This window comes from Vicugna pacos, chromosome 3 (genome assembly GCF_048564905.1).
Source record: "Vicugna pacos chromosome 3, VicPac4, whole genome shotgun sequence".
NCBI classification, from domain to species: Eukaryota; Metazoa; Chordata; class Mammalia; order Artiodactyla; family Camelidae; genus Vicugna; species Vicugna pacos.
Genome location: NC_132989.1, coordinates 22740097 through 22759247, shown reverse-complemented (window position 1 = coordinate 22759247; position 19151 = coordinate 22740097). Strand labels below are relative to the sequence as shown.

Below are 19151 nucleotides of genomic sequence, written 5' to 3'. Positions count from 1 at the left end.
GGAGGACACATACATTTCGGAGACTTTTGAGGGTCCTAGGACTGATGAGGAACAGACACACATAGATGAAGAAAAGTCCTGAATCTTTGAGGTGTGAGGTTGTAATAGTTCTAAATACTTTGTTCGTTTTTTCCTTCTCACTGCCTGTTGTTTTTAGAAGAGTATTGTCTTCAGAAAAATATAGGTCCAGGCTTTGTTAGCATGAGAACAATCATTATTACAGGGTCTTGTTGGACTAAAGAAGTTAAACTATAGTTTGGGTAGAATTAGGTCAGTCCAGAGGACCCCTGCCTCCTGCCGCTGCACTCACACACTGAACTTCAGGAAAGAGTAGCTAGGATGGCTGAGTTCTACTTCTGTGACTTAAATAATGGATTAGCCATAGGGGGGGTTAATGATTTCTGTGTTAACCAGGGATCACTAGGTTTACTACAGCCTTCCAGGTAGGAGAGAGGAAATGCAGAAGTCGTCAGCGGTTATGTCTGGCCAGATTCCCATGATGACTGCGGTGTTAGTCACTGGGAGCCTTTGCTTGAGGGGAAAGGGAAAGGCCGTTCCCAGGTCAGAGTCTGATGCCATGTTGGCACAGACCAAAGAGCAGAGACGGGAAAGACTCTAGTTCTTTCCTGAATCCCTGCCATGCCCCTAGAAAAAGGAGGGTAGAGGTGGGGGATGCAGAGGTCAAAATAGAGAACTTCCAGCCATTCTGATTCCATGTTATAAAGTTTCAATTTACAATCACCTCCTTCAGGTGGCACTCTGTTCACTCCCACCTCCTCTGACTGGGTGTAAGCCCCTACCCAGCAGTCTGTTTACCACCTTTCCTAAAAACGCTATCTGTATGTTTGTCTTTTTAACCCAAGGGGAGAATGTGAGCCATATCCATCTCGATGCCCCACTACTTAGCACAGAGCCAGGCACAGTCAGCCCTGCATAAACGTATGCTTGCTTGAATGTCACTCACAGGGGTTCGTTAGACTACCTTACTCTTGGTTCCTAGGACTGGAAATTCTACATAGGTAGCTTAGGTTAGGTTGGTTTTCAGTCTGATTTATGAAGTCATCTGGAATTCCATTTCTTTCCTTCTTTTTGCTCTGCCTTTCTGAAGTGCTTGCTTCATCTTAAGGCTAGTGACTCCCTCAGGGCTGCAGACAGGCTGTCAGCAATTTTGGAGGCCATGTCCTTGCCAGAGTATGTGTGTGCCTGTGTTAAGGGAAAAGGAAGGTTGGGAGTGTGTTAGGAGAGCCCCAAGCTTTTAACTGACCAAACCACTTCAGAACCAATGGCAGCGGCCAAGGGATGCCATTTGTGACTGGCTTTGTCCTGGATTCCTTGAACCAATCTTGTGAAAAAGAGGAAAGGGTGACCCGGTTAGCTTAGGTTAGATTGGGCTCCTCCTGGAGCTGGTACAGTATGAGCTTCCCCTGAAGTACATGAACTACAGGAAGAAGGAATGGCTATTTAATGGGGAATCTGACTGTTATGAAGTGGGATGTGGTGGTTGTATGGGCAGCCAACAAAGTCCATGATTTTAATCCAGATTTTCTAGGGAACTTTATGGCTATTCTGTTTTTCATATAGAGTCACTTATGAATTTACTGATTGCATGTTATAGAAAAGAACAAATGGTGAAATTAAATTTTGAGTATGAGATTCTTTCCTCTGTTAACTTACTCAAATAGGTAAAAAGTTAAATATCAGTACAGGAGATGGGTAACAGTACACAGCAGCAAGATGACAGATATCATGTTCATCCAGAGTTTGTGTACTTTGCATTCCCTGGTAATGCTTTTAATCTGAAAGTCATTGTGTTGGGCCCTGCAGCTGCTACAGAGATGATGGGAAGGAGATGCTGGCCCTCCAGACTTGAGGCCCAATCAGGAGAATGGTTTAAAGGTTCAAGGGATGGGAAGAAATGGCTCCCCTCACAGAAGCTAAACCATCCAGGACAGGAACCTATAAAACAAAGTGGGGTGAGCCCTCCAGAGTCCTGGGAGCCCGGATGGTCCGAGGAGACCCTTGGCATCCTCTGCATTGACAACCAAGCACACCACTCAGTTGCTGGGAGCTGTGGGTCTGGGAAGAGCAACCAGATCACCCAGTGCCCTGGGCGGGGGCGACGCTTACATCCCTGGTCACTTACCGCTGGTGGCGCTGCTTCTTAGAAGATTTCAGTGTGGCCCAGCCCTGTTTATTGGAGGATTTCTGGCACTGGCCCAGCTTCCGCTGATCTGATTCATAATGCTTTTTGACTTTCCGCCTTCTTCTTAGAGCTACCCAATCACATTTATGGACATTTTAGAAAATTAAAAAACACAATAATATCCTATTCTCCATTAAGCACATTTACTGAGGGGCCTGCCTTGTGCCAGGCACTATGCTAAGCTTCAGGGTCATGGTGATGACCCAAACCTGTCTTGATTCCTGCTCTCACAGCCTATAGTCTGGGGGTGAGAGGGAGGCAGACAAAAGGCAAATAATCAGATACGTAAGATATTTGCCAGTTGCAATGGTGAGAAGGAAACCAAATGGACAGAGTTCAAGGTTTGCAAGAGGTTTAAGATATCTTTAAGGCAATTTGTAAGTGATCTCTTGATTGAAATTTTTCCCTAATGATTTCCACAGATTAAATGCAAATAATTTTTATTGTCATTGCAGCCTGCAGGTCCCTGATGAACCAAGGGAACCCTCCACCGTATCCGGGCCCCGGCCCGTCGGCCCCATACCCGCCTTATCCACAACAACCGATGGGGCCTGCGGCCTACCCTCCAGGACCTGTAGGTGGACCCTACCCACCTCCTCAGGGATACCCCAACCAAGGATACCCACAGTACGGCTGGCAGGGCGGACCTCAGGAGCCTCCTAAGACCACAGGTACTGTGTATGGAGTGTGTGTACAGTTGGCCCTCCGTATCCGTGGATTCTGTATCCTCAGATTCAACCAACCACCGGATTGAAAATATATGGGGGAAAAAAACCATTCAGGAAAGTTCCAAAAAGCAAAACTCAAATTTGTTGCATTCCAGAAACAACTTACATAATGTGCACATTGTATTTACAACTATTTAAATAATATTTACATTGTGTTCGGTATTGTAAGTAATCTAGAGATGATTTGAAGTATACAGGAGGATGTGCGTGGGTTATATGCAAATACCTTTCATGTAAGGTATTTATATATAAGGGACTCGAGCATCCACAGATTTTGATGTCACATGGGGACCAGTGAAGCCAGTCCTCTGCGGATACTGAGGGACGACTGTGTGTGCATACACGGGTATGCATGAATGCAGTCCCACCTCACCAAAGGAAACATTTGCACGTTTTCTTTGGCAGAGAAGAAACTCTGGCCTTTTGTGCCGTGATTGGCATTCCCACAGCTTGGTGGCTGCTTAGGGTGGCTTCTAACTCCTGAGAAGGACTTCTTTCTCAGGAGGGCTGAGTCAGTTCTGCCTCCTTCCTTCATATTTCTTGTCCCCTCTGGGGCTGATGACTTCCTGGCCGACATGTTTTGTGAGAGCATCTCCTTGAGCAGCAGAGGGTGGGTGGGGGTACCAGTTGGACTGTTGCTTTGGCAGCCAGTTTTTTTTTCCCCAGGTTCAGCCTGTTGGGATATTTTCTCTCCCAGCTTGACGACCCTCAAGTCATCCTCTTGCCCTTGCTGTTGGGGTTGGTTTTCTTTACTAATATGTTTTCTTAATTATGTTTAACCTGCTAGCTGAGTTATCAGCAGGCTTATGAGTCCCTCTTGTGTGCTAGAACAGTGCTACTCAAAGTTGCCTCTGCAGACAAGTGCCAGTCCGGGTATCAGGCTTCGATGAGATAAACACAGAAAGTGGGAGTAAACATTTAAACACTTTTAGAGCAATTTGACATTGCTGTGATATTCCAGCATGTGATCTTGCATTTTACAAAAAATATCAGTCAGTCTGTGAAGGGTTAGGGAGGAAATGTCTTGAGAAGCACTGTGCTAGATATCCTGGTGACTCTTAGGACTGTTTTATGACCTGTTGGTTTGCAGAATAGTTGCTCTCGTACAGAGCTTCCAGCTTTTGAAAGTTGCTTATCTTTACTGAGTGTTTATTATGCGCCAAGTGCTCTCCTAACAGCTTTATGTACATTCACATTTAATCCTTGCAACAATCCTATGAGGTTTTCCCATTTTACAGTGAGGTAATTGAGGCACAGTTTGGAGTAATGACTTGCCCAGGTAATGATTTGCCACCCGACTAGATATGGGCAAATCCCGGATTTGAATCCTGATAATTTGGAGAATCTGTACCTGTATCTTACTGCTGTACTGTTGCCCCTCTCCTGCCTTGTCTGATCCACATTGATCTACATATAGGGCCTTAGGCTGCCTCAGACATTTTCCTGTAGTTCAACGTCTTACTAATCAAAAGTAGTAACAGAATTGACAGTTCATTTTATTGCAGGATTTGAGGGTTCTTTAGAATGGGTGGATGCCAAGGAAGAAAAATATATTTAAGGAATTTTGTATTCATTATGGGAAAGATTATACTGTAATAGCATCGAGTCAGAGGCTGCGTTAAGATTGAGACTGAATAGATTTGAGTACCTTTAAAAGATTTAATTTATCTTGAAGGAAGCCTTTGACAATCCAAGATTCTGTTTTAAGTTGTTCGAACACATGCTTGGAGGAGGTCAGGAAGTACAGCCAGTGTAACCAGAGTAGCTGGCACCCCGGGTCTATGACATCATGGGGGGGATTTCCTGAAAAATCTGTTTCTGGGTTTTCTGTTTCAAAACAAGGTAACCCTTGTTGCGAATGAAAGAAGGCAGACCGAAAAGACCACATAACGTATGATTCCATTTTTGTGAAATTGAACACCAAGCCAAACTAATCTATGGTGATGGAGATCAAAGTAGTGGTTACTCCTGGTTGTTGGGGGGGGCACAGGTGGGGTTTGTTACTGACTGGGAAAGGCACAGGGCACCTTTTGGGGTATTAGGAGTATTCTTTTATTTTAATCTGGATATAGACATTCTTCAGGCTGTACACTCACTGTTTGTGTGCTTTAGTATATGTTACATGTCAATAAAAAAAAAAGTCAGCCCAGCATTTGGATTATCCGGTAGACTCAGCCCAGTACCTGCCAGGGTTGTGCCTTTCACCTGTGTCCCTCCTGGCCTCCGGTGGATAGGCCATTTCCGGGCCTGTATTGCTTATAGTGGCTGTAACTAGCATTCGATGGATCTGGAACTTTATAGAACTTGTCTAAAATAAGTGCTTCCTGCACTTGGTGAACCTTGTCCCCTCATGCAGAAAATACTCATGGGTTTGGCACTCTTTCTTACTTTAGTGTAATTTAAGTATGTCAGCATTTTTTGAGGAACGAATAGTATCTTAATTCTTCTCAGGATTAAAAGGCTTTGCCTTTTAGTTCAGTGTTATCAATTTATCATGATTTCATAAATGCAGTTGGAAGCTGTTAAACGTCCTTTTCTACAGGATTTCTGTCTGTCATCAGCTTGTGCGTCATTAATTGCCCAGACCCGTTCTGCACCAGACGTGGCAGGTGATGCCAGGTGGTCAAGTTCTTCTCTCGACCTGGGGTCCAGGTTCTGTGAATGGGGCCCTCTGACCCCCTCACAAAAGGATGCACCCTTTAGGGACCCATTTCATTTCTTTCTCTCTGTATTGCTTCTGGGATCCCCAGTCAGAATCCTTCTTGGGGCCTGTATTCTGTGCATTGAGCTCTCTACTGAAATTTAGGGGATTTTCCTCTAGCAGGATGATTTTAGATGTATCTACTACTGCAGATACCATCTCTCAGCTGAAGTTCAAGTGTGTAGTCTTTTCTGTTGACAGCTACCTAGAAAGGGACTTCTTTGCTATTTTTGATTGGTGTCTGGTCATTAGGAAGGATTTAATAAAGTTGTGTTGAATGGACAGGATTAAGCAGAACCTTCGTTGGTAGTCTGTTTATAGTTCAAATTTCATTTTTCAGAAATTGTGTTTTTTTTAAGCCTTCATTTTTCTCAGGAAACCAGCTTTTTGGAAACCATGTGATTGGAAGCAGCAGGTGCTTGTGGGAATGAGGCTTCCAGGAGCACACCTGCAGAATGTCAAGGGTCTCCTGGGGTGATTTTTAATAATAATAGTAGTAACTGTAACGGCTAGTGTTTCTCGAGCATGATGCCTGGTGTTCACTTCACGTAATCTTAGTGTATGTGCTGCCAAAGTGAACACGCTTCACGGAATCTTCACAGCGACCCCGTAGCTAGTCCCGTGTTATACCCAGGTGGAGTCTGCAGCTCAGAGGTTATGCTTCGGTTATCTCTTGTATAACGTGTCACCGCAGAACTCAGTGGCTTAAAACAACAGTGATTTATTATTTCTCCCGATTCCGTGAGTTGGCTTTATGAGATCTCTCCTGGGGTCACTTGGGAGGCTTAAATCAGCTGTCAGCTTGGCTGGAGCAGAAATGTCCAGGATGGCCTCACTACATGATAGGGCTTGGGTTTGCCTCCATGAGGCCTCTCTTTCCCCGTGGTCTCTCCTCCAGCCTGAGCTGCTTTCCATGGCAGTTAGCTTCCAGGAGGGTGGGAGAGAGGGAGAGAATCTGCCCTGCTTTTAACAGTGAGGCTGGGAACTGGCACCGCATCGCTTACGCCATAGTCTCTTGCTCAGAGCAAGGCACAAGGGGACAGAGATGCCATCTGCCCCCACTCCCACTTTTTGGTAATGGCTTCATTGAGATATAATCCACATACTGTACAACTCACCCATTTAACGTGTACAATCCAGTGGCTTTGAGTATATTCAGAGCTGTGTGACCATCCCCACTGCCTAGTTCCAGAACATTTTCATCACCCCGAAAAGAAACCCTTTGGCAATTAATTCTCCCCATTTGCTTAATTCTGCTCCCCCATCAGTCTACTTTCTGTCTCTGTAGGTTTGCCTGTGCTGAGCATTTTTTATAAATGAGAGCATATAATATGCGGCCCTTTATGACTGCTTTCACTTAGTACAGTGTTCTCAAGGTTCATCGGGCTGTGGCAGCTTTCAGTACTCCATTCCATTGTGTTGCCAAATAATATTTTATTGTATGGATACAGCATATTTTATTCATCCATTCAGTAGTTGATGGACATTTGGGTTTCTCCCTTTGGGCTGTTACGAATAACAAATAATGGCCATTATAAACATTTGTATACAATAAACTCCATCACACTGGGAGGAACAGTGTGAGCACAGAGCGAGTAACTGGTGACGGTCTTGGCAGACAGTCCCCCACCCCCCGCTCCAGTCTTTGCTTTTAACAGTTCACATCCCTTCCATATGTAGAATACACCCACCCCTTCTAAGACCACCAGATATCCCCTCCGGTAACTCCCTTGGCCTGAAGTCGAGGATGTCATCATCTAAGTGGTCCATACACATCGGTAAGGCCTCTAACCTGCCAGGCTGCTCCCCTCATTCCTCACCCTCATTCCCACTCTGCCCCACCCTGCACATGTCTGGAGATCAAACAGAATGTTGCCTCCTCCATGAAGCTTTCCCTCATGTATCCCACGCATATCCCACGCCTCCACTGCAACGTACCACTCCCATGTGCGTCACCTGCACCCCATATAGACTTCTTCAAAGCACCTCCTCTCTTCAAATTCATTTTTCATGTTCCCTCTAGTTGGCCTAGATGTCTGACTAACGTCTGTCTGACTTCAGTCAACCTTGCGCTTAATGTCTTCATTTAGGCTTTTACCCTTTATGTTCGTCAAGACTCTTAAGGCGACAGGTGACAAAATCTCAGCCTTAGATACTAACCAACAGCAGAGGATCACCAGAGACCGGAGTAAAGCCTCCAAATGACTCCTGGTGACCAAAACAGACAGAAAAGGGACACTGAGGGAGTAGAGGCAATGCAAGGAGCAAAAACTCTGCTACAAAAAGGGAAGACTCCTCTAATATTCTTAGATATGTGGGAAGGTAAATCATACTGGATAAAAGTAGGGATACCACATACAAAGGAACTCAGGAAATGAAAGCCCTTAGGCCAGGAGCATGTGTCAGCCCGGGGGTTAGGTTCAAAGACCCACTTGGATAGCCAGGTCTTGCCAAACCAGAATTTAAGGCTTTTGGCCACAGGGGAAAGTTAGACATGTATTTTGGTTATCTATTGCTATGTTGCAAACCACCTCAAATCCTGGAGTTAGTCTATAATTTAGACAAGGCTTGGCAAGAGAAATTGGGCTTTGTTCCCTGGGACTGGGACATAGATGATAACCAGTGTTTACTGTCTACCTTTGAACGAGATTTACAAAGTTTCCTCCTTGGCTTTTATCTTTATAGCTGTCTGAAGGGGTACTACTGGGTTGGCTTACACCTGTAATAGAGGGGGAAACTATTTGGTTGGGCAGATGCTTTGGAAGGGAGTGAGGGATGGGAGCGTGACGGGGCCGTCTGACAGCCAGGGGTACGGGGGTGGTCAGGCTGAGAAACTATTATCCTTATGTGTGTACAATCCAGGCTTACTTGGGCTTTTCCGCTCTTACTGGCTTAGTTTGACCCTCTTATTCCCTTGAAGGTTTAATTTAAGTTCAGTCGTATCCTGTCAACTATTTCATTTTCAGTGAAATCTTGTACTTTTGGTTTATGATAACAAATTGTTCTTTCAAAAAAAATGACCCATCTGACATGTCTCCCACCCTCCCTCCATGTGGCCTCCCCATGTGGCTGATTTGTGTATCCTGACAGCCTGGCCCTTAGGAGGTCTGGGCTCATTCCATGTTAGAGTGCCAAAGTGGAAGCCGCCAGGCCTTCCTTCAAAAAAAGGAAAAACAAAAAACTTTTTACTTAACTTCTAATTTTGAAAAAATTTCAGACTTACAAAAGCTTTTGCAGAAATAGTACAAATGATTCTGTAGACTTTTCACCCAGATTTCTCCAAACCTTATGTAACTACAGTATAATGACCTGCCCGGCTTTTGTATTGCCCAGGCTCAGAAGTCTCGGAACATCACCCCCACCACACTCTGTCGGTCAGAGCAGCCACGGGTCTGTCTAGCACAGGCTTACGGGAGGGGAAGTCGACTTACTCTTGATGGGCGGGTGGCAGAGGCACTGTGCAGGGTGCCGTCTGCGTTGGGGGGATCTCCAGAAACTACCACGAGTCCCTGTGGTGGCGACGGGCGAGCTCCTGCTCAGTGAAGCACTCTAAATCTCAAAGCTCTGTCTAGGTTCTTGTGCACGTGGCATAGTAACGGAACTGTGTAAAGTGAAAATTAAACACAACATCATCTCCAGTCTTATATCAGAAAATAGGCCATCTGCCTTTTTAAGGAAAGTTTTGTGAACTGGTTAGAAAGTCACGAAAGAAGAGGTGTAATTCTGTCACCAGAATTAAACTGTATCCCAGCCAGGTGCCTCAGGTCATCAAAAGTGTTCGAGTCCTCAGGTGAGGGGAGTGCCTGTTCCAGGGGGCCCTGCTGGGTCGCTGGCCGGCCGACCAGCAGGACGTGGCAAGCGGGCTTCCCTGCAGTGCACAGGCCGAGTGCGGCCTGACAGGATGCAGGACGCCCCCGCTCGCTCCCTTGGTGTCTGACACAGCTCTCATCACTCAGTGAGGGGACAGAAGAGGAAGGACTTTAATGGTCTGGCATCGCTGGCTGATTGGCTAGAGGTCTGGAATTACAGCTTGGCTTGTTTGAGCCTTTTATGCTTTTTTTTGTCAGAGACTCAGAGCAGGCAGTTTCATTGCCCTGGGAAGCCTGTCGAGTGTAGATGAAGTTCAGCTCAGTTCCTTCTTTCTTTGCCAGGCATCAGATGACAGAACGTCCCAGCAAGGACACTGTGTGGTGCCACCAAAACCGCATTGGCTTAGGAATCTAGGTGGGGTTTCTCCAGTTCCCTGAGCTTCTGTTTCCTTTTCTGTAAAATCGGAATTACTGGACTGCAGCGAAGAATAAACAAAGTCATGTAATTTGTACAGTGTATGGCACCTTGATGGTGTGAGGGACTTAGTGCCCTCCCTTGGCCCACAAGGGTTTTCTGAATTAGTGCTTGTGGGTGGATGGGGTGGTGAAGACGGGAAGCCCTTGGGAAGGCGGAGAAGCCAGTTGCTGAGGGTCATTCCTGATCTACCCTGACAGCCCCACAGTCGTCTCGTCTGCAGTCACAGCCTCATAATGGTCTCTGTCCTCCTGCTCTTGCCCCCTGCTATCTGTTTGCTTCCCAGACCCCTGCAGAGCTTGCCTTGTCACTCAGACTAAGAGCCAGTCCCTCCACACACCAGCTGCCCCCAGCCCTGTTCTAGCTCCCTGGCCGCCCTTTCCCCCTGGGTCACTCCGCTCCCACCCGGGGCCTTGGGGTTTGCCGTCTGTTCCCTTTCCCTCTGCCCCTCCCTGTCTTCTAGAATCTAAGGGGCTCGCATCCTCTCTTGGTTCTCGCTCAGCTGTCACCTAGTCAGAGAGGCCTTCCCGCCACCTGTCTTCTCTCTCTGCCCCATTTAACGTAGCACCCCGGCCTGGCGCTCCCTCCCCCGTCTCTGCCCATCTCTTTCCCCTTCCTAGTGCGCTGTTGACGTGTTCCTTGCGTGTGAGCTCCTGAAAGGCAGGGGCTTTTGTTATGTCACGTCCATGACTCAATTCCCAGTATTTGTTGGCTGGCTGAGGGTCCCCTGCCCCGGCATCTGCCTGCACAGGTGTCTTTGAGGCATTTGTTCTCCTTTAGGCCCTACATTGGGTTCCTCTTCCTGCTTGTCTCCCCTGTGCAGAATCCTTCCTGGGAGTGGCTCTAAGGAGCTGCCACTAACTGAGTTTTGCTGGGTGTCAGACCTGGTGCTGAACGCTGTGTATCCTTCAGCACTGAATTGGTGTGGCAGCTCTGTGAGGTGGGCCTATTATTAACGAAGAGCGTTGGCCCCAGGTCAGAGCTAGAATGTGGTGAGCAAGCGCTCTAGCCCCTTGTCTGAGCTGAGAGGCTGCTCTCTGTGAGGATGCTGCCCCCGGGCCCCAGGCAGGCAGAGGTGGCTGGCGCCTGCGGGCTCTGCTCCGTTACTGCCTTGCAGTCTGGCATCTTCCTTCTTGGCCTCCTTGTTTAGCTTGTCTCTGCCTTGTTAATGGCAAGAGTTGGCTCTCTTGCTAAATACCACTTTACATCTTTATCCTCAGTTAGCCTTTGTTCAGTTAATTCTTTTAAGTTTCATCCTTCCTCATTCATCTCTTTGTGTATTTCCTGGGAAACTCATTTGAATCTTCTAATGCCCAAATGGCATTTTCGTGGAATTCCTTGGAAAAGTGCCCTAATGTCTCACAGGGGGCCTGGGCCAGCATCTTTAAGACTTTAGCCAGGCCTGTCAGAATTGAGAAACTTGTGGTTTCTGACCCAGCAAGTGGATCTGGTCACACAGGCTCTGTGCTCTGAAAAGAAAGACAGAGCCAATGGCCACAAGGAGGGAGGTCTCTTGAGAGGGAGGAGGAAGAAGATGAATAAGGGAGGGGTATGAGATGGAGACAATATGGTTCCCAGACCTAGCACAGTAGCTGGTAGTTAGGGCTTCCAGAAAGATCTAATACATGAATGAATCCCGGGGCCTGTGCAGATGAAAGCACAGAAACTAGGGGCAAATAAGAGAGCTGGCTGTGGTCTGATCCATCCTGATCTTGGCCCCTCAACCAGAGGAGGCTGGCTGCCTCTGGGGGTCCTGCTGGGATTTGTAGCTCTTCACAAGGTCTGACACCAGCCATTTCTCTCAGCTCTCGGGGGCCCCCTTTCCCTGGCCCAGGGAGGGCAGGGACCTTCATGGTCCATCAGGCTTAGAACTTGCTAATTATTGCTTTAGAGGGGAAACTGCTCCTCATTTTTTGCCGGGTTCTCTTGGCTTCAGTTTAGTTTGGAGGCTTTGCTACTGGCGTGGGTTTCTGTGTGACAGGCTAGGTTTTGATTTAGAACCTGAGGATAAAGAGGAGCAGTTTGGTGGGAGCAGTTTCCTCACCTAACCCTTGGGCATGCCAGGGAGGAACTCTGCAAGTTAAGGGTTTAAACATTTCTTTTGCACTCCCCCTACCCTCACCTTGGTGGTTTTCTATTACTCTTAGAATAAAGACCAACACTCCCAAAGGCCTTGAGACCCAGCATGGTCTAGCCCCGCCACCAGATTCCAATCTAATTCCTCAGCCTTACCAGGTCTCTCCTCCATCATGGTTTCTGCAAATGGTATTTCCTCTGTATGGGTTGCAAAATTCTTCACACCCCTCTTGGCTCAGTACCATTACCCCATTCACCCTTCCTGTCTTGCTTATGTGTCACATTGGTGACGGTGAGTGGTACCTTCCACTCCCAGGTCTGGGTCAGCTTTCTGTCCTTCATTGTACTCTCTGGGCTTGTAATTTTACAGTTTAGGCTCTTGTTACAGATTTAAGGTCTTCCCCACTGTCTGAGAGTATCCTGAGAACAGAGACCTTGACTAACCGCTTGATTCCCCAGTAACTACTTGCCGAGTGACTGAAGATGAAAAGGAGTTTAGAGTTATGCAGGAGGAGGACAGGATGAGATTCTGGAATAAGCTTTTTCAAGTTGTTGAGCTCTGGCCTTGAGTTTGCAGACTGTTTGCACTACTTTTCTCTTCCTCACTTTATTCATTTTTCTGTTGGGGCTCTGAGCAGAATATTCATCGTGGAGCACTGTTAGGATACCTACAGTCACAGATAAGTGAATTATCAGCACTGAGAGATGTAGCTTCAGGTTATTTTTGCCTCCACTGGGTGTGCTAGCCCTCACTCCTTCTCTTCTCCGTGGACCTGGTAACAGCACTCATTTTTTTAATATTCTACTCAGTCCAGATACCCCCTCATCTCAATCATTTTTGTGTTCTTATTTCCTAGGCAGCTCTTGCTTACGTGCATGTCATTTGTACCTGGCTGCCATCGTAGTGTGACACCATTGTGTGTTCTGTTTTGTGCCCCCACTACTTGGTCATAAGCAACTTTCCAGTAGGGCAGCGTTTCTCAACCTCTGAACTGTTGACACTGGGCTGGATAATGTGTGTGTGTGTGTGCGCGCACTGCTGGCTGTGCATTGTAGGACAACTTAGCAGCATCCCTGGCCTCTACTCACTAAAGGCCAGTGAGAATCTGCTCAGTCATGACAACCAAAAATGTTGCTCAGACATTACCAGATGTCCCTTAGGGACCCTGATCATCTTCCTTTGAGAACCACTGCTATAAAGCATCTTCGTAATGGAAACTGTAAGTTGGCAATTGCTTTTGAGCCCAGTGGAGGAAAAGGCCTTCCTAATCAGCTTCATCAGAAGCTGAAAAATACATGACTTCTTCTGGCAGCCTGCCCAGGAAGAAGGTTCCGGAAACTTGGAACTATAAAGAACTCCCTCTTGCCCTCTGACTGGACAGGCAGGCTTTATTTCTGAGCTCCTCTGCGGTCTGGAACTGGAGAATCTGGGTGTTTGATACCAATTCCTAGATGAAAACCAGCAGAACAAAAGAGTTTGAACTCCCAAGTTTTTGAACATTTAATATTAACTGTTATTAAATAATTAATAAACAGTAGCTAAATAATAGAGTGAGTACTTATCAAGTGGTTATGATGTGTCAAGCACTTTGATACATTAACTCATTTAGTCCTGAGAACAATGCTCAGAGGCAGGTCTTTTATTATCCTCGTCATACAGATGAAGGGACCAACCGAAGCATAGAAAGCCTGAAACTAGTTCACGGTCACACAGATGGGAGGTGATGCAACTGAGAGACTCACACCCACCAACCCCAAAGCCCACGCTCCTCAGCACCTACCATTCACTGAGTACCTCGGGATGTGCCCATTGCTGGGCGGAGAGCTTTATGGATACGGCTTCAATTCTTGGAAAAGTCCTTCCGGGCAAGTGGTATTATCCCAGACCTTACACATATGGAACCTGCGTCTTAGAGAAGCTGTAATGTCTTGCCCATGGTCCCCCAGGTGTCTGGCCCACAGCCTGACGTACTTCCAGGTGTCCTGTGGCCTCCTATGAATGAGTAAAGGTTTTTTATAACTTCGTCTTCCTTTTTCCCTTGGAATCACCACTCATTCATTCAATAGTCATTAAATGCCTTCTGTAATTTAGTGCCAAGCACTAAGTAAATGTTGCTGTTTCTAATTAGATCTTGTTCAGAGCTTTGTGTACAGAATCTTGTTTAATCCATACAGGGTTCCTAGTGGTTTCCTATTTTAAAGATGAGCACACAGATTCAGAGAGAGAAGTAAACTGGCCCAAAGTCAAATAGTAACTCACTGAGACATGAATTGAGCCCTTGTCTGTCTGATTTCAAATTATATTCTCAACTTTCATGCTCCTTTGCATTCCATTAGGAAGTATCCTTGAAATACTTCAAAATTAGCAACAACATGCATTGTTAGCAGTAGTGAAGAAGGCGAGCTCTCTCAGTAAGACGTGTCCTCTCTGGGACACTCAGTTGCAGTGCTTTTCCTTTCTTTTCATGAAAGCAGATGAGATTGGCCTTCGGTGCATGAACTGAGCTCTTGGCACCAATCTTGACTCTCGTTCCCCGTATTTGTGACTTCAGGCTTTAACTTGGCAGATATGCTCAGCTAGGCCCAGCGCTTCCACGATGTCTCCCAAGCTCCTGCACTAGGTCTCTTGGCACTGGCGTTGCAGGAAGACAGTCTGGTCATGAGGACAGTGGGGGACCATAGCTCCTAAAGCCGGCTTTGTGTTTTTCTGTCATCTTGGATATAGAGACAAAATTTGTTTTGGTCAAATACTTTATGCAAAACACTCTCCTCTGCCTTTTCAAAAGCCTTGGTCTGCCGCACTCGGGAGTAATAGACTATGAAAGGGCAGCTGCTCTTGGCAGATCCAGTTTACTCAGCTGGCCAGGGGCGTATGCTCGGTTGGCCAGACTGGGTTGCCCAGGAGATGGGTGTTTAAAGGCCTATCCTGCTCCTGGACCGTGTTGCTGCGTTGTCACCTCAGTCCCCTTCCTCCAGGTGCAGCCTGGGTTTCTGCTCTAATGCTGCTTTTACCCAGTCTTGAAACTTGACATACACTTTGCCTTCACATCTCGCATAAGCTTTTTAAAAAAATTTTTTTGGGGGGAGAGGTAATTAGGTTTTATTTATCTTTGATGGAGAAACTAGGGATTGAACCCAGGACTTCATGCAGGCTAGGCATGCATTCTACCACTGAGCTATACCCTCCCCCTTGCATAAGCTTTTTAAAGTTAGGTTGATATAAACAATGAGGAAGCTGGTTTGGTGGGCAAGAAAAAGGAGGCTGCTTTGGCTAAAAGGCATCCAGGGAGTAAATTAAAAAAAAAAAAAACAGGCCTCTAGGGAAACTGGAAGGTGCAGGTGGGATGGAGCAGATCCGTCTCTAGGATTGAAGCTAAGACCGTGGTGTTGGGACTGCCCTGTGTGAGGTCCCTTAGGGTGGCAGGGGTTTCTCCCTGGGACATACCCTTCCAGACAGTGAGGCAATCGCAGTGCCGGGAGGCCAGCTCCAAGGCCAAGGTATGAGCCGGGCAGCTCCACTCGCGCCCCCTGCTGGTGTGGCTCGGTGCCCAGGGGCGCCTAGCACCTGCTCCCCAGTGGTCAGTGTGGTTCGCCACAGCAGAAAAATCTATATTCTGTTTATATTGTGGCTCCCCAGAGTTGAGAAGCTCTAAAAAGCGGGATGTGACACAGGATGATTATAACTAAAATGCTGATGATGAAGATGGCAAGGATTGGTGTCTCTGCCACTGGAAGAGGGCTTAGCCCAGCAGACATTGACGCGTGTGTGGTGACCACGTCCAGCATGGTCAGGGACCAGAAGGGGGCTTTCTCCACACCCTGACCTAGTGCAGCTCTGCTGTACCGCAGGCTGCTGCCCCTGGGGGGTATGTGGGTTCTCACACAGAGAAACATGGCCTCGTTTTTAAAATAATTTTTTAAATTACAGAAATAGCTCTTCTTTATAAAAAGTAAATAATACTTTTGCTGTCTAGAAACAGTAGTTAACGTCTTGGTATAAATCTTTCGGTCTATATTTATTTTTTATGATGCCCCTTTTTGAAATTTGACTAGTTTGTTAATCTATGTCCAGGAGGTATATTTGCAGCTAATGAGATGCTACATAAAAATGTTACTGGGTGTTTTGGGGTTTTTTCTTCGTTTTAAATTCATCGCCTGTGTGTCTTCAGCTGCATCCTGGTCCCATAGTTATGTGCAAGTCTTACAGAGTGGTGATCAATTTTCAATGAAGTCTCCATTTCAGGTGTCAATCTCATACTGCTGACTTCATGCTAGGGTTCCCCCTACCCCAATCTAAATTATTCTGTTTTTAAAAAATCTCAGTACAGGGTAAAGCTCTACAGTATAGATCTCTTTTCCTTCTCGCCCTTTATTTATTTATAGAATAACAGCAACGATAATACTTCCAGCCTATTATGTGCTTCCTTTGTGCCCGGCACTGTGTTGCTTTTCAAGTAGTTAATCATGCAGTCTTTGTAACAGTCCCAAGAGGTTGTTGCTGTTCTTGTCTCCATGTTTCAGGGGAGGAACCCAAGCCACAGAGAAGCGAAAGGGAATGCATGTCACTGAAATGTCTATGCCAGGTGTAGCAAGCTCAATCCCTGAACCCAGTGAACCTGTGTCTGCAGCGGTTGGGCCTTGGGAGCTCCAGGGATGTCGCGGACCCAGCTCCTGCCCCGTGAGCTGGTCCAGCGGGGGCTGAGAGACCCACTGGAACCGACCAGTGAGCAGACAGTGGTAGTATTTGCAGCCTGCCTGGTCTTCTACTCTTCCAGACTTGCCTTGGCTCTCTGAGGGAGTGGCTTCCTCCTCAGGGAATACTGACTTTCCTATCGGCTCTTCTGGAAAGCCTTAGCAGCTCCCAGCCAGGAAGCTCGCTGCTGTGTGCTGTCAAGGCTGCAGCCCTTTCAGTTTTGAGAAGCCAGTGCTGTTCCTTCCCTTCCTTCCACTGTGGGGCTCAGTGGCTTTTTCCTCATTAGATCAAAACGGTGTGTTGCATGTGTGGGCTGGGATCCTGATTGGAAAAGATGGCTCACTTCCTAGGGATGGATGCCCTTACCTATCCTCAGCCTTCTAGACTTTAGAGGCTTTCTGAAGCTGGAGAAGAGAGTAGGATCCCCCCACCCACACACACAGGGATGCACATGCACGCTAAAGGTTGTAGCTGGGTGTGTGTGGTGATGTGGAGAGCTCCTCTTTGGGGTCCCAGGCATCAGAACCTTTTCCCAGGGACATATCTGCTTAAAGACCGTTGGGAATAGCCTAGGAGAGATTTCAGTGCCTTTCAATTGCATTTTCCTTAGGGAAAAAACATTTCGATTTGACTTATTTTTTAGTAGTCTCTTGATTCCCTCTGAGCTTTTCCATTTACCCTTGAAATGAGTCCCTTTGGTACCATGGGATACCTTGTCAGCCTGGAGAATTTTAGAGCCTGCAAGATTGTATTTGAGTTGTTCTTTTTTTTTTTTTACATTTTTTATTGATTCATAATCATTTTACAGTGTTGTGTCAAATTCCAGTGTTCAGCACAATTTTTCAGTCATTCATGGACATATACACACTCATTGTCACATTTTTTTCTCTGTGATTTATCATAACATTTTGTGTATATTTTCCTGTGCTATACAGTGTAATCTTGTTTATCTATTCTACAATTTTGAAATCCCAGTCTATCCCTTCCCACCCTCTACCCCCAACCCCCGGTAACCACAAGTCTGTATTCTCTGTCCATGAGTCTATTTCTGTCCTGTATTTATGCTTTGTTTTTGTTTGTTTGTTTGTTTTTGTTTTTTAGATTCCACATATGAGCGATCTCATATGGTATTTTTCTTTCTCTTTCTGGCTTACTTCACTTAGAATGACATTCTCTAGGAGCATCCATGTTGCTGCAAATGGCATTATGTTGTCGGTTTTTATGGCTGAGTAGTATTCCATTGTATAAATATGCCACTTCTTCTTTATCCAGTCACCTGTTGATGGACATTTAGGTTGTTTCCATGTTTTGGCTATTGTAAATAGTGCTGCTATGAACATTGGGGTGCAGGTGTCATCCTGAAGTAGATTTCCTTCTGGGTACAAGCCCAGGAGTGGGATTCCTGGGTCATATGGTAAGTCTATTCCTAGTCTTTTGAGGAATCTCCACACTGTTTTCCATAGTGGCTGCACCAAACTGCATTCCCACCAGCAGTGTAGGAGGGTTCCCTTTTCCCCACACCCTCTCCAGCATTTGTCATTTTTGGATTTTTGAATGACGGCCATTCTGACTGGTGTGAGGTGATACCTCATTGTAGTTTTGATTTGCATTTCTCTGATAATTAGTGATATTGAACATTTTTTCATGTGCTTTTTGATCATTTGTATGTCTTCCTTGGAGAGTTGCTTGTTTAGGTCTTCTGCCCATTTTTGGATTGGGTTGTTTATTTTTTTCTTATTGAGTTGTATGAGATTTGAGTTGTTCTTAATGGGTAAAAATGGATTTTTGCTTCTGAGAGTAGGTGTATCATGGGTAGTTTATGAAGAATCAGTATTCCCCATCCCCTCCACCCCCTTGTCCCCAAAAAGCCCTGTCCGAGTACCCGTGGGTAACCATGAACTCCTCAAGGCTGTGGGCACAATACCTTAGGCCTGCAGATCTGAAGAAAAGGCTCCCAGAAGGCCCCTCTGGAGAAGGTATCTTCCGGGGCTGCAGGGCCCACTCTCCCTGGCCCAGCCAGGCTCAGGACCCTATCTCCCTTTTTTTGCTTTACTCTTTCCCAAGATCTTCTCCCAAATTGATCCCTTCTGGGATAGAGGGATGACTCTGATACCAGGGGCTGCCTTCAACCATTTCATGGAAGTTCAGGATGAACCACGGTCTCCTGAAGGATTTGAACTGACAGAAGTGGGAGTGACTCCCTTCCTTAAGAACTTAAGACTGACAGGGTCTTTGTATTTTTTCTTAGTAGTACTTTGCCGTTGCTTCAGAGAACAGCCAGCTAAGTCCTCTAAGGCAGGCTGGAAACAGCTTTTCCAACCAAGGTAAAAGGTGCAAGACAGATCACTTCATTCGTTCATTCACTCATTCATTCCATGTCCCCTGTCTGCCAGGCCTACTGAGTGCCCTGGGCTAGGCTAGAGGCGTGGTGTGGTGACTTTGAAGTGTTCTGTGTTTTTATCCAGG

General features: G+C 46.4%; 1 non-coding gene across 1 annotated transcript in view; it reads left to right on the top strand.

The window, feature by feature from the left end:
• Positions 1–2734: 2734 nt before the first annotated feature.
• LOC102529404 (uncharacterized) overlaps positions 2735–19151 on the top strand; it is a 33874-nt gene continuing 17457 nt past the window's right edge. Inside the window, exon 1 of the transcript XR_012067588.1 lies at positions 2735–2874. This is a non-coding gene — a transcript (uncharacterized protein). The remainder of the gene's footprint in view (positions 2875–19151) is intronic.